The sequence below is a fragment of the Giraffa tippelskirchi genome, chromosome 4 (genome assembly GCF_054371585.1).
Source record: "Giraffa tippelskirchi isolate mGirTip1 chromosome 4, T2T-mGirTip1v1.2.pri, whole genome shotgun sequence".
NCBI lineage: Eukaryota > Metazoa > Chordata > Mammalia > Artiodactyla > Giraffidae > Giraffa > Giraffa tippelskirchi.
This window is the reverse complement of record NC_137278.1, coordinates 63,237,507-63,262,524: the sequence shown is the minus strand read 5'-3', so window position 1 is coordinate 63,262,524 and position 25,018 is coordinate 63,237,507.

Genomic DNA, 25,018 nt, shown 5'->3' with positions numbered 1-25,018 from the left:
ACTGAGCTGAACTGAACTAAAACATTTATTTAGCTATTTACCATAAATCTAACTCTCTGATGTCCTTTCATAAGATGTTGTTCATTTATGTTGGTTCCTACCAGCCTGTGTTTCACATGCTTATTTATGCACCATCTCCCCAGTTTATTTATGGACTCAATCACTGTTTTGAATCACCACAGCACCTAGCAGAGTATACAGCAGGCAGTAGATACTCAGTAAATATCTCACTGTTCTGTATTGTGTTCGGCTTATATATCCAAATTACTCATGAATATTTTAACTGCCCCCTCCTCGTTCCCAACTCTCAGCTTTCAGAAAGCAAGAATATTCTTTTTTTTGGACTTCTAGTGTACTGCCTTGGAAATAGCAAAGAGTTCAAAAAAAATTGTGGAATGAAGATCTGCTCTCATTATCAACACTTTAAGTGGCAGGCTAAGGAGACCAGGAAAAATCAGAAAAACTGAACCAGGAGTGGTGCCTGTCCATTTTAAAATGTGTACAAATTCACTGATTATGGCTCAGGACAGACAGTAGCAGTTCTTCTGCTGAGGCGACTGGAGAGGAAAGAACTAAGGGGACAGACCAAAGGCTTCAAAGAAAGGTGGTGAGAAATCCTAGCACAGGCTCCAGGTTTCATGATTTGGAGTCCGCTAAAAGGAAAAGCAAGTAGACTGCTCCATTGCAAAAAATCTCTAATGAGAACAGAACTGTAAATCATTTAGGGTAAGTCATCACATTTAAATGACATTTTGTGAATAATGACTTTCCCACCAAAAGGACTAACCCTATTGAATTTTATCTGACCATTTAAAAAGTTTTTTTATGTTTATGTTTCTCATATGTATAACTGATTCCTGAAATTTTTCATTATGTCCAAGTGGCTGTAAGAGGTCTAAAAGAATCATGATCCCAGTTTTTTTTTTTTTTTTTTTTTTTTTATAAATTTATTTATTTTACTTGGGGGCTAATTACTTTACAATATTGTAATAGTTTTTGCCATACATTGACAAGAATCAGCCATGGGTTTACATGTGTTCCCCTTCCCGAACCCCCCACCCACCTCCCTCCCCCTCCCATCCCTCTGGATCATCCCACTGCCCCGGCCCCGAGCCCTTGTCACATGCATCGAACATGGAATGGTGCTCTGTTTCACATATGACAATACACATGTCTCAATGCCATTCTCCCAGAACGGCCCACCCTCACCTTCTCCCTCAGAGTCCATAAAATTGTTCCATGCATCTGTGTCTCTCATTCTGTCCCGCATATAGGGTTATCGTTACCATCTTTCAGATTCCATATATATGCATTAGTATACTGTATTGTTGTTTTTCTTTCTGGCTTACTTCACTCTGTATAATGGGCTCCGGTTTCATCCATCTCAGTAGAACCGGTTCAAATGTATTTTTTTTAATGGCTGAGTAATATTCCATTGTGTATATGTACCACAGCTTCCTTATCCATTCATCTGCTGATGGACATCTAGGTTGCTTCCATGATCCCAGTTTTAAAATACAATGAGTTGATTGCCAAGTGAGTTGACATACACATTTTCTGGGCATTGTATGTGCTATTGTCCTCCGAATGGGAAATTCAAGCAGAGAAGCACTTAGAAGGATGCCCTCAAGCATGATTTTTTTTTTTTTTTAATGTGCCCAAGTTGTGTATGGGGGACAACTTACCGAAGTCAACACAGTCTAGCACTCTTTTAGCAACTACCCCAATGCAGGTATATGTATGAGACCTGGGTTCAACCCCTGGGTTGGAAAGATCCTCTGAAAGATAGCATATCAACTCACTATGGTATTATTGCCTGGAGAATCTCATAGACAGAGGAGCCTGGCAGGCTGCAGTCCATAGGGTTGCACAGAGTTGGACAAGACTGAAGTGACTTAACATGCACACATGCCAAGCCATCTTCGAGGCTAATATTTAAATAATAGCTATAGCTTTAGCCAGTTTTAAGAGTAAGTAGTGTAGAAAGGCCAGAGTACACATATATAAAACTGTCATCATAGCTGATGTGTGAGGGCTCTGGTCTCTCAGTTCACTCCTCTTTATTCCTTCCAGTTTTATGGTATTGCTTCTTCCATCTAGTGTACTCTTGCTCTATTTACTCTTCTTCCATCCTTCAGAATGGCTCTTTGGAAAAGAAATATTTTTTATACCTTAATATGAACTTGAATCAGAATGTCTCCTGTTCCAGAGAAATTTACATTTAATTCTCTTTCCTCATTATGGCACCAAAAGTTATCCCATATTAATTTCTGCACCAGGGATGCTGTGCCGACATTATCTTCACACTAAGTAGGTAAATATGCATGTGAGGGCTTCAGAAGAAAACAGGTATCCTTTCAAACACTGCTATGAAAATATGCATCTAAACTCTCTTCCTCAGTGAAATCCTTCTTGAGAACTTCCCTCTGCTGAGATCTCTCAGAATACTAAGATTCAGATTGATTCTGAAAGAACACAGTGCTTTTAACAAAAATGGAAAGTGTAATCCTTGGATCTGTTCTCCTATTTCTCTAGGTCAGTGAAGCTCCTAAGTATCAGGTGCTTTGCTGAAACATGAATACCAGTAGGAAAAGTTAAGAAACCTTCTCAGGTCACTAAAACTTTTAGGAGGCCTGGAGGCATTTTTCACCTCATCTCTGAGCCTACTCTAAAGTCTCTTTTTTTAAATACAGCCTTCAAAAAGCAAAGAAAACGTCAAATATATAAAATTCCCTTTGCAGCATATCACTGCACTATTTGGTGTCACAGACTGACTGGATGTTTCACTTTTCAATGGGATCATCGTTTCATAGAAAATACATTCTCTCCCTCTTAGGGAGAGAATGAAGAGGAGACTTTGCTCCAAAAAAATGCTTTTCCTTGGTTTATTTTGGTTTATTTTTTAGTTGATGTTAAGACCAAACTATACCAGGAAGAAAAAAATGGGCATATTAAATGTTTGCTTAATCTTCAAATATAGGAAATTAATGACAAAGTCTGGTTTAGAGCCCAAAGAATTAAGTATTGTGAACATCAGTTTAAAGCACTGAAATTTTATAATTTCTTCACTTTGCACAAGGCTTCATCATGCCTCTCTAGCCTCAATCACAAGTTAAACAGTGAAAAAAAACTCAGAGGTTGAGGGCTAATAATGTAAGATAGCATCTAAAGAAACATTTCTGCAACAACATGCAAGCATCTGTAGTATCCTGAATGAACACACATACACACAGATATTTATAAACAGCCCTATATAAAGTGTCAATGATGAGACTTTAGTAAACAAAATGACATGTGGAAAAAATGCATTCTTTGTCTAAGCACCTGAAGAACATAAAAGACATTAAACAAACCTGGCTTCCCTCACTGCACATTTTACAAATGCAGTTGCTGTTTCAGAGCAAAACCTTAAAAAAAGCCAGTTCAGAGTAAGGATCTCTGTATCATATCAGAAAACAATACAGGCTTCTCAAATCTGTCAAGCTTATAGTACATAAAGTTGTGCAAATATGATTACCTTTCAGTTTCTCCATTGAGAAATGCCTAGAGGTGTACTGCCTTATAATTTCAGACTGGAAAGTGGTATCATCTACTTCTGATAGAGGAATATAGTTTCTAAGAAGAGGAAAAAGATTTTCAATACTTAGAGTTTGATGAGGTGGTGTTGGTTTTTTCCAGTTGATTTCACAGTAACTTACATTCAAAAGCATAACTGATGTTTAAGGTGAAATGTTATGTATTATTAAAAACTATGTATATTTCTATATTTATGGAAACTAAAAGGCTTATTGAATTAGTTGGACACAGGAAAGTTTTTTATTCTTATCATCCGACTTAAGTCACCATTTAAATGTATAGTTTCCTAGAGCCTTTTCATACTACTGCTATGGAGAAGAATGTGGTTTAGAAGTTAGAAAAAGTCCTTGGTAAAACACATATCATGAATTTTGTACTTAAAAGTAAATTTATTCACAACACAGAAGTCTTATAAACTACTTGAGAACAGTCATGCTCGTAATCAGAGTAGATTATTTTGTATTTTAGTGCACCTGTGAGTGGTAGCAATTTTCTTCTTCAGCAAAAATACTTTCCTCATGTCTCAAGCATTCATTCATTTATTCATTCAACTTAACATTTATTAAGCCCCATACTTATTCTAGGTGTCTACTAGAGAAAACGAGACATAAAAATCACAGTATAATTTGACGAGTTTGGTAACATTAATAACAAAATGTGTGAAATGTTATGGAGAAAAGAGAGAATGATTTAACCTTCTCAAGTTAGGAATAGAGAGAAAATATCAGAGGGGTTTTTTAAGATGGATTATGAAAGATGATAAGCATTTTCCAGCTAAGAGAAGAAAAAGAATGTATAGTAGATATATGCAATGGCATATGCAAAGATCAAAACACAGCAAACTCTGGAAAGAGCAATGTTGTGAATTTGAATACATTGATTACAAGAGCAAGAGATAAGGTTGGAAAAATAGTTGATAGTACCAGATTGTGCAGACCTTTGCATACCATGATAAGGAGTTTTCTCTTTATCCATTGAGGGAACAGGGAACTGTCAGGAGCTTTTTATAGATGAATAATGAAAAGACCTTTATTTAAATGCCATGGACTGGACCACATTGATATTGCAGTAGAAGGACTAGGTCACTGTGATTATTTGACTGAATAGCATGAGAACCATAAATAAAAGAGGAAAATGTAGACTAAATCTGGAGGCAAGTGATAAGGCTGAAATAGTAAGACACTATAGAGTATTTGGTAACTTCTCAGAGAATATCAGGAAAACTTTCAATGAAAGGTGATGCTAAAGTTTCTAAAAGGAACAGGTAGATGAATATGATATTAACTGAGATGGAAGGTAGAAGAGATCATTTGAGTGTGATAAAATAGTGCTTACAATTTGTAACCTATAGTGTTTATAGTTATTTCTGAAAGGACTTTGAGGCCCTTGGATAAACCAGTCCACAGGAATGGATCACATATATAATGAATTTAATTATTTTCTGGCAGGTAAGCTATCTAATGGAGAACACTGGCTGAGATTGGTAGGAAAGGATATCCAACCCTGAATGAATGTTACCAATAGGTAAGGTGAAAGCTCTAACCATGTACTTTACTATCACTGCAATGCTCACACACACAAGAAAAGCTTTACACACACTTGTATAGTGCCTGTATTCATAATAAGCCCAAACTGGAGATTATCTGAATGTCTTTCTAGTGAGGGCATGTGTGCTGATTTGCTCAGTCATGGTGGACTCTTTGCAACCCCATGAACTGTAGCCCGTCAGGCTCCTCTGTCCATGGAATTTCTTTCTGGGTGCCTGGTGTCCTCTGCCAACATTCAGAAGTTGTTTTGTGGTATTTGCTCAGCATTCAAATGATCTTTCGATGAATTTGTGGGGGAGAAAATGGTCTCCCCGCCCTATTCCTCTGCCATCATAGGACCGCCTCTGTCCATGGAATTTCCAAGGAAGGAATACTGGAGTGGGTTGCCATTTCCTCCTCCAGGGGATTTTCCTGACTCAGGGATTGAACCTGCTTCTCCTGCATTGGCAGGTGGATCCTTTAACACTGAGCCATGTGGGGAGCCCCTGTCCTTCTATTAATGAATGAACAAATAAACTGCAATACATCCATCATACAATGAATATTGTTCAGCAAAAAAAAAAAAATAATGATAATAATTAGATTCTGATGTATGCAATAATATGTATGATTCTCAAATGCTTTGTGTGAAGTGAAACAAGCAAGATTCAAAGAGCTAAATATTATAATTGTTCTACTTATTAAATGAAATTAAATGGTATGAGGGAGCTTTTGGCAGTGATGGAACTGTTCTTTGATTGTGCCCATTACATAACTTTACATATTTGTTAGTTATATCTCCATAGGTTATGGAGAATAAAGTTTTAGATTAAAAAATTAGTATACTTTTACCCAAAATTATCAATTGTAAGTATGTGGGAAAATTTTATTTCACAGAAAAATGGTTTCCCCATGCTATTAAAAATACTTTATTAATGTAGTTTTGAAGTTTACTGACTATAATATAAATCATTTAATGATATATGCAGACTTCCATTTCTTTTATATTGAGTACCTTAAATCTTTGAACTTTAAACTAAGGTTTAGTGAGTAATAGTGTTTCCCGAAGATACACTATTTTCTTCAAATTGTATGTGTGAAGAAAATGTTCTATATGAATATAATGAGTATGCGGCAAGCATACATATGCTTTCTAAAGATTGTAGATGATTACCATTTTGAAGTTTCAGAAATCAATTTGATTTTTAAAAATTTTAATATTTAAGTACTTTTAGAAATTAAAAGGTACAAAAATAACACAAAAGATGTATGTGTATATCACTGAGTTTGCCCAAATGTTTACATCTTTCAAACTAGAGTACAGTCACAAGAATCCAGTCAGTTCAGTCCTTAGTCGTGTTTGACTCTTTGTGACCCCATGGACTGTAGCACGCCAGAGGCCCTGTCACAAGAATTAGGAAATTATATTGGTGAAGTCAAATCAAATCTAAAGTCCTCATTCTAATTTTCCCAATAGATAATATTTTTTTTCTCTTCCAATATAATCCAGTAAGATATTTGTTTGTCATATATTCTTAGTCTATTTTAATCTGGACTAATTCCTCATTCTTTGTCTTTCATGACCTTGATATGTTTAAGGAGTACTGACCAATTATTTTGCAGAATGTCCTTTCATTTGGGTTTGTCTACTGTTTTTTCACTGTTATTGTTTAGTAGCTAAGTCATGTCCTACTCTTTCGCGACCCCATGGATCATAGTCACCAGGCTCCCCTATTCAAGGGGCTTCCCAGTCAAGAATACTGGAGTGGGTTTTCATTTCATTCTCCAGGGGATCTTCCCAACCCAAGGATGTCACCTGTGTTTCCTGTGTTGGCATGCAAGTTCTTTACCACTGAGCCACCAGGGAAGAGCATGTTCTCATTTTTGAACTGAAAATAATAATAATGAGAACTATTTTCTCATTATTGAACATCACTTTTTGTAAAATATCAGGGAAGTGATGTAGGTCCGTCTCAGTGTATCATATTAGGAGACACATGATGTCAATTTATTTATCACTGTAGTGTCTTCCATGGTTCTTCACTATGAAGTTACAACTTCCCCACTCTATCTTATGGGAAGATACTTTGAGACTATGCAAATATCCTATCTCTCATTACTAATGTTAGCATCCATTGATAATTGTTGTCTAAAAACACCCTTTAGTGGTATTTATATTTCCATCATTTCTTCTACATTTGTTAATTTGGATTAAAGTATAATGAAAAACTTTCTCTTCTTTCTCCATTTATTTATCCATCTATTTATTCAATTATTTATGTGTACTAGCAAGTCTCATCAATTCTTATTTTACTGTATGGATTATAATCTGTTACTAACGTTATTTGTTTTTCATATTGCCACAGATTTGGCTACTGAGAGTCACTTCAAGATGGCTCGTCTGTCTTTTTGATACATCTCAATCATTGTTCTGAACATTTCCTTACCTTCTGATACCACACTTTGCTCCAGTTTCATCATGCAATCTCCCAGATCCAGCCACAGTACTAAGCATTTTTCCAAGGAGTTCATTTTCTTTTACTGGAGACCAATATTTAAAAAATCAAGATGTTGTTGATAGGTGTGCTTATTTTTGCTGGTGTGTCATTGCTTCTAGACCCTTTTGGGGTCAGAGCTAAGAAACATTTACCAATGTGCATGAATCGTTAGTTCATACTGATTCCTCCAATTCTAATCGACTGATGGTGGTCCAGCACTCACAGTTAGGCCATATTATCCCCTCCTGTTGAACATAAACATTCTCACATAATACCAGCATCAGGAAAGCTTACCCTGAAACTATGAGATTTGGCTTATGATTTTTTCATGCATTTGAATAATTTCTGTATGGTCAAATTTATCAAGTTTTTGGTTTGTTTTTTTTTTTTCCTTATTGCCTCTGATTTTACAGTTGTTGGATCCCTAGTAGTTACTCTGTTGGAAAGAAGTCAGGGTACCTCAGTGCTTGACCAAAAATATGGGGTAGGTACCCACATGAAAACCCCTACTTCCTTAGACTTTCAGTCAGTTCACCACCAACAAATGTCCAAATCCTATGACAGATTTTCTATCAATTTCTGAAACACTCCATGGTTCCCTAGAGTGTGTATTCTCCCTCAGTGCAACAAATAGTAAGCCAAACTTGTCAGTTATAGGAATGTTCCTCATGGGCTCTGGCTGAAGGACTCTGACAGCAGAAAGATTTATTCCAGATTTGCGTGTGTGTATGCTAAGTCGCTTCAGTCTTATCTAACTCTGTGCGACTTGCCAGGCTCCTCTGTCCATGAGATTGCAGCCTGCCAGGGATTCCTGTCCATGGGATTCTCCAGGCAAGAATGCTGGAGTGGGTTGCCATGCCCTTCTTCAAGGGATCTTCCTGACCCAGGGACAAACTCTGGTCTCTTACGCCTTCTGCAGTGGTAGGAGCGTTCCTTACCACTAGTGTCACTTGGGAAGCCCCATTCCAGCCCTTCCACCTCTCCTTAACTCTGCTTCCTCAAACACTGAGAAATCTGCTCTCATTATACACAATGTATTTGTTTATTTGCTTGACTCTAGAATACAACCTAGATAGCATATTTAAAAGCAGAGACATTACTTTGCCAACAAAAGTCCGTCTAGTTAAGGCTATAGTTTTTCCAGTGGTCATGTATGGATGTGAGAGTTGGACGGTGAAGAAAGCTGAGCACCACAGAATTGATGCTTTTGAACTGTGGTGTTGGAGAAGACTCTTGAGAGTCCCTTGGACTGCAAGGAAATCCAATCAATCCATCCTAAAGGAGATCAATCCTGGGTGTTCATTGGAAGGACTGATGAAGCTGAAACTCCAATACTTTGGCCACCTCATGTGAAGAGTTGACTCATTGGAAAAGACCCTAATGCTGGGAAGGATTGAGGGCAGGAGGAGAAGGGGACGACAGAGGATGAGATGGTTGGATGGCATCACTGACTCGATGGACATGGGTTTGGGTAGACTCCGGGAGTTGGTGATGGACAGGGAGGCCTGGCGTGCTGCAGTTCATGGGGTCGCAAAGAGTCGGACATGAGTGAGCGACTGAACTGAACTGAGAATACATACTAAAGAATTTCAGAATTACTTGCCTATACACTTCTGAAAAACAATTCTCCTAACTGGAGTTCAATATTTGTGTACAGTTGTTTTTTTTTTTTTTTTTATCTTTAGCCTTAGAATATATTTAGTCAAAAAACTGTTGTTTAAAGTTACTTAGGTTAATTCTTTTCTTCCTCTTTCTCTCTCTCACTATGGTTATGGCATTTACTGTAACTATATTTAGGGCCAGGTGTTTCCATTTGTTTTCCATGTTGGGTTCCTTATATCAAAATATATTTTTGAGTACATATGAAACACTGCTACATTTCTAAAGGTCAGAACTGAATAAAAAAATACATTCAGAGAAGTGTTATCCCCATTCCTTCCACACTATTTTAATTGTCCCTTCCTTCTATGCCATTTCACCTACTTTCTAGGAGGTCTATAACAGTAGTTTTTGTTGTATGTCTTTAGTGTTTCTTCTTCCTCAAATGAAATAAACACATGTACAAATATATATTTTTACTTATTTCCCTTTCTTTCTTATATGGATCATAGCCTACTAATTTGTATAGATGCCAACTTAATAATATATCCTGAAAAGGATTTTTTTAATAATTTGGTAATAAACCCTGTAAATTGCTACATAGCAGCTTTAGAGAGCTATCTCTTTTTTTATACTGTGCTGATGTATGAATATTCATTTACCTAATTTCTTATGTTTCCATAACCTGCAATTTAAAACAATGCTAAATAACTTTGTAAGCATGTATCTTTATATTATTGGGTGTATACCTTCAAGGAAACGTCCTGTAAGTGGGATTATTGAGTCCAAAGGTAAAAGGATATATATTTTTGTTCAGTGTTGCCAAATTCCCATCTGGTAGAATTATGATCATTTGCATCCCACCCTCCAGCAAAATATGTGAGTGCTGGTTGCCTCACAGCCTTGCCAACAGAATCTGGTCATACTTATTAATTTTCATTAATTGGGAAAAGTTATAATGGTATCGTAGTATAATTTTCAACTTTCTAATTATGTCTAAAGTTGGATGCTTTTTTATTTTTTTTGCTCTGTTTTATTGTTTTGAAACAAGTTTACTGAGGCATAATTGAGATACAAGAAACTGCATGTATTTAATGTTTACAATTTGATATGCATATAATCACAATTAAGGTACTTCTCCATATCCAACACCTCCAAAATGTCCCTGTGTCCCTTTGGTTTTCTTGGTTCTGTTTTCTTTTGTGTTAAGAATATTTAATAAAAGATCTACCCTTTTAATACATTTTTAACTGCATATTACATATTGTTGACAATAAACACTATGCTGAATAGCAGATCTCTAGGACTAATTCAGCTTTTATAACTGAAAACTTATATCCATTGAGTAATAACTGCCCATTTCTCTCTCCTCACATCCCTTGTAACCACTGTTTTATTCTCTGCTTCTATGAGTTTGACTATTTTAGCTGTCTCATAAAATTAAATTGCACAGTATTTATCCTCCTGTGACTGACATATTTCACTTGTCATAATCTCCCCCAGGTTCACTCAGTACAACTCAGTAGCAATAATAATAATAATAATTTTTAAATAAAGAACTTGAATAGACATTTCTCCAAAAAAAGCCATATAAATTAGTATATGCATGTGAAAAGATACTCAATGTAACTAATCATTAGGGAAAAGCAAATCAAAACCACAATGAGGTATCATCTCACAGCAGTTATCAAAACAATGAAAGGTAAAAATGTTGGCAAAGATGTGGAGAAATTAGAAACATTTTTATGTTTAAGGGCTATTTTTATTGTGTATTATCTGTTTATAGCTTCTTCCTAATTTCTACTAGTTTTTTCCCCATTCTAATTTTAAAAGTTTATTATGAATTAGTGATGTTAGCCCTTTATATGTGATGTATCTTGAAAATATATTCTCCAAATTTATCAAGTGTTTTTGATTTTGCTTATGAATTTTTTTATGCTGTGAAGAACTTTGTATAGTCAAATTTGTCTATTTTTTTTGATCATCTCCGATTTTATAACTGTTTGACCCTTAGTAGCTACTCTGTTAGACAGAAGTCAGGATACCTGACACCTGGACCGAAACTATGAAGTAGAAAAGGAGCAGGCAGCCAAATGAAAATATATTGGGTGGAAAGGAACAGCAAATGTCTATTACAGAAAAGTCTCTGACTGGGGAGTTACCGCCTCTCTTCCTTTCCTAATCCACACCCATTCCAGTCCCCTGTGCTTACTCAATTCTTCACAAGTGAAAATTTCTAAGACCAACCTCCCATTTGTGCCAAATGGCAACATAGTATTTACACAGCTGTGCAAAGAGATTCATCATTCCCTAGAGCAAAACTTCAATGGGAAATTAAACCAACCCAGAATTTGTGTTGATGCTCTTATTATTTGAAGTGTTAAGCAAACAGCCAGTGAAACTGACACTTTGGTTCTTTCTCACTACCCATGAACTGAAAATGCTCTCAATTCTGAGTCATTCAGGCCCCATTTTCATGTCCCTTGCACCCTTTTATGATCTCAAAAATTCTCCTCCAGAAGAGAAAACGGCACAACATCAATTTGATATCTGAAAGTTGAAGGAGATATCGGACTTGTAATGGCTAATACATTCTGAAAAGTGAAAGAGTGTGTGTGTCAATACCCTGACCTTTCAATATTTAGATTTGTTGGTATTTATTTTCTCTCTTGATCTCTAGTTAGAAGCACATAAACAAAAAACAGTGAGGAATGAGTGTTCAATAAAGCAAAAGGAAGAGAAGATATTTAATAGAAATTTTAAAGCATATAATCAACAATATTCCCATTGCAGTAAGTGGAAGTACAAATAGTTTGGATTTCTACTCTAGGATTTTTTACATCACATAACAAGAAAAATTAGTCTGCATTATATGAATTTTTTAGTACAAAATTTAGATAAGATGATATTTTTCTTTGTTCATGTAATTTTTCATTTTTTTCATAACTTAAATACCAAAATTACTCAAGGAAGTCCAATATTCTTCATTTAATCTAATGGAATTTTACATGACTTTTATTTAATTTTTTCACCATCAATACTAATCAGCATATGTCTCTACTTTGCATTCAAAAAGGAAGAAAGGTGCTCCAGAATAAAAATAAACTAAATGAAATTTTTCCAAAGAAGGGAAAGCTAACAATTATTAAGCACCTAATCCAAAAATAAAAGAGATAACAAATGCTGGTAAAGATGTAGAGAAAAGGGAACATTTGAGCGCTGTTGGTGGGAATGTAAATTGATGCAGCCGCTGTGGAAAACAATATAGTGATTTCTCAAAAAATTAAAAATATAAGTAACATATGATCCAGTAATTCCACTTCTGGATACATATCCAAAGAAAATGAAATCACTGTCTTGAAAAAATACGTGTGTGTGCTCAGTAGCTTAAATTGTGTCCAGGTCTTTGCGGCTCCATGGACTGTAGCCTGCCGGGCTCCTCTGTCCATAGGATTCTCCAGGCAAGAATACTGGAGCAGGTTGCCATGCCCTCCTCCAGGGGATCTTCCTGACCCAAGGATCAAACCCACATCTCCTGTGTCTCCTGCACTGCAGGTAGATTCTTTATCATTGAGCCACTGGGGAAGCCCTGAAAAGATATCAGCAACCCCATATTCATTTCAGCATTGTTCACAACAGCCAGGACATGTTTTCAGGAAACAACTGTGTCTGCCAGCAGATGAGTAGATAAGGAAAATGTAATATATGCATTTATATCATGGAATATTTGTCAATCATTAAAAAAAGAAGAAAGTTCTGCCATTTATGAGAACATTATTGGAGGGTATTATGCTAAATGAAATAAATCAAACAGAAAAAGACAAATACTATGTAATCTCTTTTATATGTGGAGTAAGTCTAAAAAAACAAATTCATAGACACAGAGCACAGATTTGTAGTTGACAGAGGTGGGGGTGGGAGATGGACAAAATGGACGAAGGCCGTTAAAAGGTACCATCTAGTTACAAGATGAATAAGTTCTGGGCATGTAACATACAGCATTGGAGAAGGAAATGCCAACCCACTCCAATATTCTTGCCTGGAAAATCCCATGGACAGAGGAGCCTAGTGGGCTTCAGTCCATAGGGCTGCAAAGAGTCAGACACGACATAGTGGCTAAACAACAACAATGTACAGCATGATGACTATAATTAACAATACTGTATTGTATATTTGAAAGTTGCTAAGAGAATACAGCTCAAAAGTTCTAGTCTCTAGAAAAAAATATTTGTAACCATATTGGTTATGAATGTTAACTTAGAACTTATTATAGTAATAATTTTGCAATATATGCCTATAATAAATAGGTTGTATACCTCAGACTATTACGTTATGTAGAAATTATATCTCAATAAAACTGGGGGTGAGGAAGCAAACACTCTCTCTTATCTGGCCATAACTGGAGGCAGCCATTGTCAGTATATTACATTTTACAAGTTTGGGCAGATCCTTGAGACCTGAGTCAACTCTTGAATCTACCAGAACAAACATCTTTGGTGAGGAAATATCAGCTGTCACGATCTAAGGGAAATCACCATCATCACATACAGACAGCTAGATTCCTCCCAGAGGAGGCTTTCCATTGTTTTCTGGTCTGAAATCCCAACTCTTCCAAAACGAGTTGTGTGACAGAAAACATGTGCTTTCACTCTCTGAGCCTGTTTCTTCACCTAAATAATACTGAAAATAATTGAAGCCTCTTAATTTTGTTACAAGGATGAAATGATGTATTTTAACCAGATACTTTCGATTTACTTTATACTTCCACTGTTTTTCAAGCCTTTACTGCTTCCATCTCCTAATTCCTTAGTATTGTATTGCCTCAAGTTTTGGTCTTTTCTTCTCTTATTAGTTCCTTGGTGATTTCATTCAGTCTAATTACTTGAAATACCATCTCGATTAGCACTGTACCTCAGAACTTTCTTTGATGGTGGAAATACTCCATATGTACACTACCTAATACAACCACCACTAACTGCACGAGGGCTGCTGAGCATTTTACACAAGTGCATGTGATTATTGTATCGGACAGCACAGAGCTTTAGCTTTATGTGCTATGCTTAGTCGCTCAGTTGTGTCCGACTCTTTGCAACTCGCTGGAATGTAGCCCACCAGGCTCCTCTGTCCATGGAATTCTCCAGACAAGAATACTGGAGTGGGTTGCCATGCCCTCCTTCAGGGGATATTCACAACCCATGGATCGAACCCAGGTCTCCTGCATTGCAAGCAGATTCTTTACCATATATAATGACTCCCAATTTATTACTCCAGATCATATATCTGACTTCCTACTTATGCTTTCCAATTGGAAATATCAAATATACATGCCAAATATATTTGGCATGTCCAAAGCCAAGCTGATCTTCCCACACTCCATCTGAGGTGATACAAGTTCACCTTACCAATAGTCAAAGATGCAAACCTTGGAGTCATCCTTTACTCTCCCTGTTCTATTATAGCCTAGATTGTACCTGGCTCTGACCAATTTGCATCACCTTCTTTGATATCACCAGGGATAGAATCACTATCATTTTCCAAGAAAACTACTATGGTCATCTCCAACTAGTTTTCTTCCCTTCAGTCCCCCTCCCTGCCTGCAGCTAATTTTAATTAGGTATCGAAAGCTTTCCTATTAAAATATGTCAGATCATATCACTCTTTTGTTTAATATTGTGCAGTGACTCCCAATTTCAGAGTAAAACCCATTTATTTGCAATGACTTTCAATAGCTCCGTGGTCTCTGATATTCTACTGTTATAAGCCAATGTACTCACTAAGCTCCACAGCCCTCTGTCTTCCATTGTTTCTTGATTGAGTAGGACACATCATTCTTAATACCTTATCTATAGTTGCTCCTTCAGCCTGAAATGATGCTCACCCAGATATCCATTTGAATAATGCCTTCATCTCCTTACAGGCTTTACTTAAACGTCTCATTTTTAATGAAACTCAACTCACTATCCTATTCAACACTCCAAATTACCCTCTCACTTCTGACAATCTTGAACCTCCTTATCATGGTCAATTTTTCCCCTCTTTTTACCTGGTACTTATCACTAGTCAAGGTTGGTAGAAAATAAAGGGTATGCTCAAATAGGGAATGAAAGGATTGAAGGTGTTATTGGGCAAATACAAGGGAGATTAACTAAGAATGTTGAAACACATCAAGGCTAGAAACAGCAGAATTCTAGGGCCAATCTCAGCTAAAAGGGCGAGGAAGGGAGAAGCAGTTTGATGGAACCTTGAGAAACCTGTAGGAGAGAGCATCTTACAGAAGTTGAGCCTACTGCTAGATAAGCCCACTCATCATCAATACTTAGATTATAGGAGGAGAGAACAACTCTTTCTCCTCTGAGATTCTGATTTCCTTTTGTTGCCTCTCATTGGTTAAACTTAATTGGAGGCCTGAAAGCAAAAAAGCTCATTGATTCAACTGTAAAAGTCAGACTTGCAGAGCTCTGAGCAGGAAGAGGAAAAGATAAAATAAATCTAGAGAAGCAAGTAGAGAATGAATATAAGCCATATTGACTTCTAATATATTACATACTTATGTGCCACTGTTATTTGCTTATCATCTATATTCAGACTTCCTTGATAGCTCAGTTGGTAAAGAATCTGCGTGCAACACAGGAGACCCTGGTTCGATTCCTGGGTCAGGAAGATCCCCTGGAAAAGGGACAGGCTACCTCTCTAGTAAACTTGGACTTCCCTTGTGGCTCAGCTGGTGAAGAATCTGCCTGCAATGCGGGAGACTTGGGTTCAATCCCTGGGTTGGGAAGATCTCCTGGAGAAGAGAAAGGCTACCTACTCCAGTATTCTGGCCTGGTGAATTCCATGGACTGTATAACCCATGGGTTCAAAAAGAGTTGGACACACTGAGCGACTTTCACTTTTTCACCTGTATTCAGCCCTAAAAAGTAAATTACAAGAGCAGGAATCATTGCTTTGTCCACTAATCCCTCCCAAGCATGTGAAACAATGTCTGGCTCATAGCACATACTCAATAAATTTTGTTGAAGAATTGAACATATGAAAATATCTAAAAATTTCCTGAAATATGGTAAAAGCTTAAAATATTGGTTTTCTTCCCCTTTTCCATTGTTTAAAATGTCAGCCTCCAAATATCTCTGCATAGTATTTACAGTTGGTTATAAAAACATATAAATTTTACCTCTGTAATAACTCATACATGCATATCCTCTTTTCTATTCTTACTGCTCCTTTCATTATTCTAGGCCCTTAGCACAACATTCCTTTGTCAAAATTGCTTCCTAAGGGACTCCCTATCTCCAGTCCTTTAATTCCTCTTAAATAATCTGTCTAGACTCAAGTGAAAAAGAAAAAAAAAAAAAACACAAAGGAAAAGCATCACGGTCCAACTACTTTTCAATTGTTGAATTCATTATGTAATAGATATAACTGAAAAATTTAAAGTACAATAATGCACTGCGAAGAATGAATGTCAAGTATAATTGTATGAAGAGCTAATATCTTCATGATACGGAATATCCATATGGATTGATAATAAGGACTTACTCAAAAAGGATTCAATGGACAAAACTTGTGGTAACACCAAGCAGGACCCTGTGGGGCTTTTGGGCACAAAAGCCTTTCTGTATTCTGCATTTATTAATTATAGGAAATAGGCTTCTTTTAGCCTCCAAGACACCCCTCAGATTTCCAGTGAGCAGATTCAAACAGTTGCAATTAGGGAGGTGACCCAGTCAAAAGAAACAATAGAGTGGCCTTGGGGCAAAGTCCAGGTTCCCCATTAAGGGATATACAAAACAATATCTTTGAACTGTTTTGCAGATACTGAAACCCCCATCTGGTGATAGTGAAGGAGAGAGAAGACTGGCTTGCTGCAGTCCATGGGGTCTCAAAGGGTCAAACATAATCCAAGCAACTGAAGAACAAACAAACACCACTACCAGGTGGGAGAAATTAACTGTATGCGGCCCATAAGCTCCTAGACCTCAGACCTGTGGGAATCAGCTTGGTTGAGTGTCTTTCAGTCTTGTCTAACTATTTGCGACCCCATGGACTGCAGCACGCCAGGCCTCCCTGTCCATCACCAACTCCTGGGTTTACTCAAATTCATGTCCAATAAGTAGGTAATGCCATCCAAACATCTCACTTTCTGTCGTCCCCTTCTCCTCCTGCCTTCAATCTTTCCCAGCATCAGGGTCTTTTCAAATAAGTCAGTTCTTCCCATCAGGTGGCCAAAACACTGGAGTTTTAGCTTCAGCATCAGTCCTTCCAATGAATATTCAGAACTGATTTCCTTTAGGAGGGACTGGTTGGATCTCCTTGCAGTCCAAGGGACTCTCAAGGGTTTTCTTCAACACTATAGTTCAAAAGCATCAATTTTTCAGTCCTCAGCTTTCTTTATAGTCCAACTCTCACATCCATACATAACCACTGGAGAAACTATAGCCTTGACTAGATGGAGCATTGTTGGCAAAGTAATGTCTCTGCTTTTGAATATGCTATCTAGGTTGGTCATAACTCTCCTTCCAAAGAGTAAACATCTTTTAATTTCATGGCTGCAATCACCATCTGCAGTGATTTTGAAGCCCCGCAAATAAAGTCTGTCACTGTTTCCATTGTTTCCCCATCTATCTGTCATGAAGTGATGGGACCAGATGCCATGATCTTAGTTTTCTGAATGTTGAGTTTTAACCCAACTTTTTCATTCTCCTCTTTCACTTTCATCAAGAGGCTCTTTAGTTCTTCTTCACTTTCTGACATAAAGGTGGTATCATCTGCATATCTGAGGTTATTGATATTTCTCCTGGCAATCTTGATTCCAGCTTGTGCTTCCTCTAGCCCAGCGTTTCTCATGATGTACTCTGCAGATAAGTTAAATAAGCAGGGTGATGATATACAGCCTTGACGTACTCCTTTCCCAATCTGGAACCAGTTGGTTCTTCCATGTTCAGTTCTAACTGTTGCTTCCTGACCTGCATACAAATTTCTCAAGAGACAGGTCAGGTGGTCTGGTATTCCCATCTCTTTCAGAATTGTCCACAGTTTGTTGTGGCCCACACAGTCAAAGGCTTTGGCATAGTCAATAAAGCAGAAATAGATGTTTTTCTGGAACTCTCTTGCTTTTTCGATGATCCATCGGATGTTGGCAATTTGATCTCTGGTTCCTCCGCCTTTTCTAAAACCAGCTTGAACATCTGAAAGTTCATGGTTCACGTATTGTTGAAGCCTGGCTTGGAGACTTTTGAGCATTACTTTACTAGTGTGTGAGATGAGTGCAATTGTGCAGTAGTTTGAGCATTCTTTGGCATTGCCTTTCTTTGGGATTGGAATGAAAACTGACCTTTTCTAGTCCTGTGGCTACTGCTGAGTTTTCCAACTTTGCTGGCATATTGAGTGCAGCACTTTCACAGCATCATCTTTGAGGATTTGAAATAGCTCAATTAGAATTCCATCATCTCCACCAGCTTTGTTCATAGTGATGCTTCCTAAGGCCCACTTGACTTCACATTCCAGGATGTCTGGGTCTAGGTGAGTGATCACACCATTGTTATTATCTGTGTCATGACGATCTTTTTTGTAGAGTTCTTCTGTGCATAGCAAAATGTGTATTTTCAGTGTTAGGATATTACCCTTCAACCAGAAGGCCACACAAACTGTGTACCTTGAAAATTTATAAAGTTTATATTCTTGCTACCTCTTCTTAATATCTTCTGCTTCTGTGAGGTCCATACCATTTCTGTTCTTTATTGTGCTCATCTTTGTTGCATGAAATATTCCCTTGGTATCTTTAATTTTCTTGAAGAGATCTCTAGTCTTTCCATTCTATTGTTTTCTTCTATTTTTTTGCTGAGGAAGGCTTTCTTACATCTCCTTGCTATTCTTTGGAACTCTGCATTCAAATGGGTACATCTTTTGTTTTCTCCTTTGCTTTTCGCTTCTCTTCTATTCACAGTTATTTGTAAGGCCTCCTCAGAGAACCATTTTTCCCTTTCGAATTTCTTTTCCTTGGGGATGGTCTTGATCCCTGCCTCCTGTATAATGTCATGAACCTCCATCTCCTCAGGCACTCTGTCTATCAGCTCTAATCCCTTGAATCTATTTGTCACTTCCACTGTGTAATCTTAAGCGATTTGATTTAGGTCATACCTGAATGGTCTAGAGGTTTTCCCCACTTTCTTCAATTTAAGTCTGAATTTGGCAATTAGGAGTTCATGGTGTGTGCCACAGTCATCTCCTGGTCTTGTTTTTGCTGACTGTATAGAACTTCTTCATCTTTGCCAGCAAAGTATAAAATCAAGTTGATTTCAGTATTGACAATCTGGTGATGTCCATATGTAGAGTCTTCTTTTTGTTGTTGGAAGAGGGTGTTTGCTATGTGGGAATCTGAAGGATGGTAATGCTGACTCCCACTTATCTCTCCACAAACCAATCAGAAGAATATCCACAAACTGATCACTCCCTCTTTTGTTTCTGTTGTTCAGTTGCTCAGTCATGCCCCACTCTTTGTGACCCCATGGACTGCAGCATGCCATACTTCTTTGTCCTTCACCATCTCCTGGAGCTTGCTGAAACTCATGTCCATTGAGTCGGTGATGCCATCCGATCATCTCATCCTCTGTCATCCCCTTCTCCTCCTGCCTTCATTCTTTCCCAACATTGGAGTCTTTTCCAATGGGTCAGCTCTTTACATCAGGTGGCTAAAGTATTGGAGATTCAGTTTCAGCATCAGCATCAGTCCTTCCAATGAATATTCAGGGTTGATTTCTTTCAGGATTGACTGGTCTGATCTCCTTGCAGTCCAAGAGACTGTCAAGAGTCTTCTCCAACACCACAGTTCAAAAGCATCAGTTTTTCTGTCCTCAGTCTTCTCAATGGTCCAACTCTCACATCCATGAATGACTACTGGAAAAATCAGCTTTCACTAGACCTTTGTCGGCAAAGTGATGTCTCTGCTTTTTAATATGCTGTCTAGGTTTGTCATAGCTTTTCTTCCAAGGAGTAAGCATCTTTTAATTTCATGGCTGCAGTCACCTTCCACAGTGATTTTGGAGCCCAAGAAATTGAATCTATCACTATTTCCATGTTTTCCTATCTATTTGTCATGAACTGACGGGGCCAGATGCCATGATCTTACTTTTTTGAATTTTGAGTTTTAAGCCAGCATTTTCTTTCTCTTCTTTCACCTTCATTAAGAGGCTCTTTAGTTCCTTGTTGCTTTCTGCCATAAGGGTTGTGTCACCTGCATATCTGAGGTTATTGACATTTCTCCAAGCAATCTTGATTCCAGGTTGTGCTTTACCCAGCCATGCATTTTGTATGATGTATCGTGCATATCAACGAAATAAGCAGGATAACAATATACAGGCTTGACATACACTTTTCCCAATTTATAACCAGGCCGTTGTTCCATGTCCAGTGCTAATTATTGTTTCTTGACCTGCATACAGGTTTCTCAGGAGTCTAGTAAGGTGGTCTGGTAATCCATCTCTGAGAATTTTGCACAGTTTGTTGTGATTCACAGAAAAACTTTAGTATAGTCAATGAAGCAGAAATAGATGTTTTTCTGGAATTCTTATGGTTTTTCTATGATCCAATGGATGTTATCAATTTGAACTTTGGTTCCTCTGCCTTTCCTAAATCCAGCTTGAACATCTGGAAGTTCTCAATTCACGTACTGTTGAAGTCTCGCTTGGAGGATTTTGAACATTACTTTGCTAGCATGTGAAATGAGTGCAATTGCGCTGTAGTTTCAACATTCTTTGGCATTGACCTTCTTTGGGATGGGAATGAAAACTGACCTTTTCCAGTCCTGTGGCCACTGCTGAGCTTTCCAATCTGCTGGCATATTGAATGCAGCTGTTGAACAGCATCATCTTTTAGGATTTGAAATAGCTCAACTGGAATTCCATCACCTCTACTAGCTTTGTTTGTAGTGATGATTCCTAAAGCCCATTTGAGTTTGCATTCTAGGATATCTGGATCTAGGTGAGTGATCACACCATCATGGTTATCTCTCTCATGAATCTTTTATGTATAGATCTTCTGTGTATTCTTGCCACCTCATCTTAAACTCATCTGCTTTTGTTAGGTCCATACCATTTCTGTCCTTTATTGTGCCCATCTTTGCATGAAATGTTCCCTTGGTATCTCTAATTTTCTTGAAGAGATCTCTAGTTTTTCCCATTCTATTGTTTTTCCCTTTATTTCTTTGCATTGTTCACTTAGGAAAACTTTCTTATTTCTCCTTGCTAGTCTTTAGAACTCTGTATTCAGATGGGTAATATCTTTCCTTTTCTCCTTCACCTTTCACTTCTTCTCTTTGAACCATTACTATAAAAGTTCTCACTACCCTTAGGTTGGAACATACAATTCTGAGAGCATTAGCCCACTCTGGTCCCCTTTGCCAGGCAAAATAATAAAGTTTTTCTTTTCTACTTTACCCAAGACTCTGTCTTTGAAAATTAATTCAGTGTTGGAGAACAGAGGCCAGATTAAGCTTCAGTGGAGATAATATTTTATCTAAATGCACTTATACAACAAATATTTTTGATTCTTCAACCCTGATTCATCTTTTTGCCTTGATGTTTGCTCTTTGCCTCTGCTTTCTTCTCCTTCTGCCTCTTCCTCCTCCGTTTGACTTATTTCTCAACCCTCTGCTTTTGGCCCTGATTCATTCTACACACGCTCCATCAGTGACGTCATCCACACAAATATTTTCAAATGCCATGTGTACAAATGACTTTAAAATCTTTGATTCTCTTCTGAGTCTGCAAGCACATAAAATTCAATGTGCCCAAAGCTCCTTTTACCTCCTATCTGAACTATCAACACAAGTGCAGTTTTCTCTACCTTCAGCAATTTGTCACTCTCAAATTTCTACTCCTTAAGACTTACCAAAGGATTCTTTTAGAGTAGAAAACTATGTTGGATATTTAATCTACCTAAAACCCTTCCTTAAAACCATCACTGCCTAAATGTCCAGTTCCTAAACTGGGTATATAAGGCCTTTCATCATCTGTGTACCATTTAGCAGAGCTCAGCCTTCTTCATACTGCCCTGTTGCTAACGAGTAGAGCAATTCAGGAAAATCCAATTTACCGGACTTCCATGTCCTTACACAAGTTCTTTCTTATGTCTGTAATCCCTTCTGTGTTCACAAAACTAGTTAAAAACAACACATTTTTCAAGACTTGGTAATAGCATCAGGTCCTTTACATATTAAAAAAAAAAAAAAATGACCCTTTAGGAATTTACCATTGTCATTCTCTCACTGTACCCAGCTGCTATAGCAACTGTTGCCCAGTTATTTCATGTCTATCACCACGAAAATGTAAATTTTAGGCAATGGATCATCTCCATGCTGTGCTGCTTTTAAAAGAAGGAAAAAAAATTATATATGTTGCTCTATTATATAACTGCTTGTCTCAATGATTTTAATCATAGAAAACCTTGGAAACTCTCTAAATAAGCATCAACTATTAGAGAAAATTTTAAGATATAACATATGTACCAAAAGGATATAACCACAAATATGATAATTTATGAAAATGATTCAACATGGAAAATATATATGACATCAATTTTGGCCATAAAATCAGACATGATTCTATCTCCACTTTGATTAACACTACGTAGTATTTGTATGAACACAACGTCTGTAAAGAAAAATGAAAATTTAAGACATTTTCTATAATTGACTGGTGATATTTCAGACAACTTCCTTCTTTGTTCTTTATGTCTTGGTTGTTATTTTATGCTAATTGCATGATAAATAAACAAAGAGAAGAAAAAATGCTGATAAAAGCACAACAAAAAATATACTTCATGGGTATGGAGTAGGGAGTAGGGGAATTTCAAAATTTCCTTTTGTCATAAAGATACAAGCTTTATATGGCAGTTTTGAAAATATTCATCAGATTCCTAAAACTCAGTGAATCCAGGAAAATTATTGTTCTCCAAAGTCACAGATTAAGTGGTAGATTGATTTGTCAATATCCAAGAATCCATAATGTCTTGGAGTCACATACACACAATTATACAAGGCCAGGAAAAGAAAAAAAAAACAATCAATTTTGAAAGTTCTGGTGTAAACTGCATCCAATTCAGAGCAACCTTGGGCAGTTGTTTCATATTGGTAAGTTACTGTTTTGAAAAATATCCTTCTTTCCTTCATTACTGCCCAAAGAGATTAACACAGGAAACAATTTCTGAGGTGCTGAGTGGGAAGATACTGACTGAGTTAGGTTGGCCCCAGGTCTGTGTCTCATGTTTCTTCTGCCACAGCCATCCTAGCTTCTGCCCAGGCTACCAGAACACAAAGCTGGGAAAATTGTTATCTTTGGCAGCCATCCCTTGGGGTGAAATCCAATAGAGAGGCTAGGAAGCCAAAATTCACTCTGCCACTGACTTGTTATTGCTTCTCATCAAGCCATTTAGAGAATTAAAGCTCTCTACTGTACCAAACACAGCATTTGTTCTACAAATATTTGTCAAGAACCCACTGTGTGCAAGGCCTTATGTTGAGCATTGATTATTTAATTTAGCTGAAATGAAAGGGCATGAGTCAATGATTGCTGAATATCATGTACACTGCCAAACTACTTCTTGACATGCAGGCAGAGAGCCCTTCCTGGAATATCAGAGCTGAAGTGCTGTCATAAAAGCTACTCTCTGCCCTAAGGTAAATCCATTCTGGCCAAATGATGATCTGGCTCATTGTTTTTCACTCAGACTATGCTTTTGGGAATCAGGGACCCACAGGTACAGGGGATTCTAAGTCTACCTCCACTTCCACCTGATTTGTATAATGGGCTTCCCTCCATTTGAACAGGTGGTTTACAACTACACACACACACACACACACACACACACACACACACCCCTAGATATCTAGATTATTTTTCAAAAACATCTCAGTGTCTTTAAAAAATATAGGTCTCTCTTTTCTTCCCCAGAAATATATTTCTACATTTAATTCCAGGGAATTTTTTTATACCTCACCCCAAATCATCATGGTACAACTTAAATATAATTTGTTATTTTCATGCCTTCAATCAATAGCGCTGGTCATTACAATTTTTGCTGTAAGAAGTGTTTTATACCCTTAAATGCAGCTAGCTTTGAAGTTTCCCATTAGCCTATTCTTGTCCATGTCAAATACTTACAAATTCCAGACTGGGTCTAATTTTCCACCATTTAGTTCTCTCTGGGCTCACTCTGCTTTAGGTTCTCCCCGTATCCAACATGTTGTGATTGTGCATGTTCATGTTCAGTCATGTCTGACTCTGTGATTCCATGAACTGTATTCTGCTAGGCTCCTCTGTCTGTGGAATTTTCCAGGCAGGAATACTAGAGTGGGTTGACATTTCCTTCTCTAGGGGATCTTCCCAACCCAGGGATCGAACCTGTGCGTCCTGCATTAGCAGGCAGATTCTTTACCACTGGAACACCTGGAAAGCCCAACGTGTTAGAGTTACACTAATCAGACATGGGTTTGATCCCTGGTTCAGGAAGATCCCCTGGAATAGGAAATGGCAGAGATTCAGAAAAGCTAGGTTCTCGGTCCAGTGGTGGGGACTCTGCCCTTTCACTGTAGGGGACACGGGTTTGATCCCTGGTCAGGGGGCTAAGATCATGCATGCACCACAGCTTGTCAAAAAAAAAAAGCCAGATTTTTATACAAATCTGATGTGAGGCATTTGGCAACTCAGAACATCTATGGCCTCAGATTTCCTACTCTGTTAAGTACAAGTGGGACAGAACAAGATCCCTGAGATTCTTTTATCAAGCTTCTGGTTAGCTGTGAATATCAGGGAGGCTATGCACCTA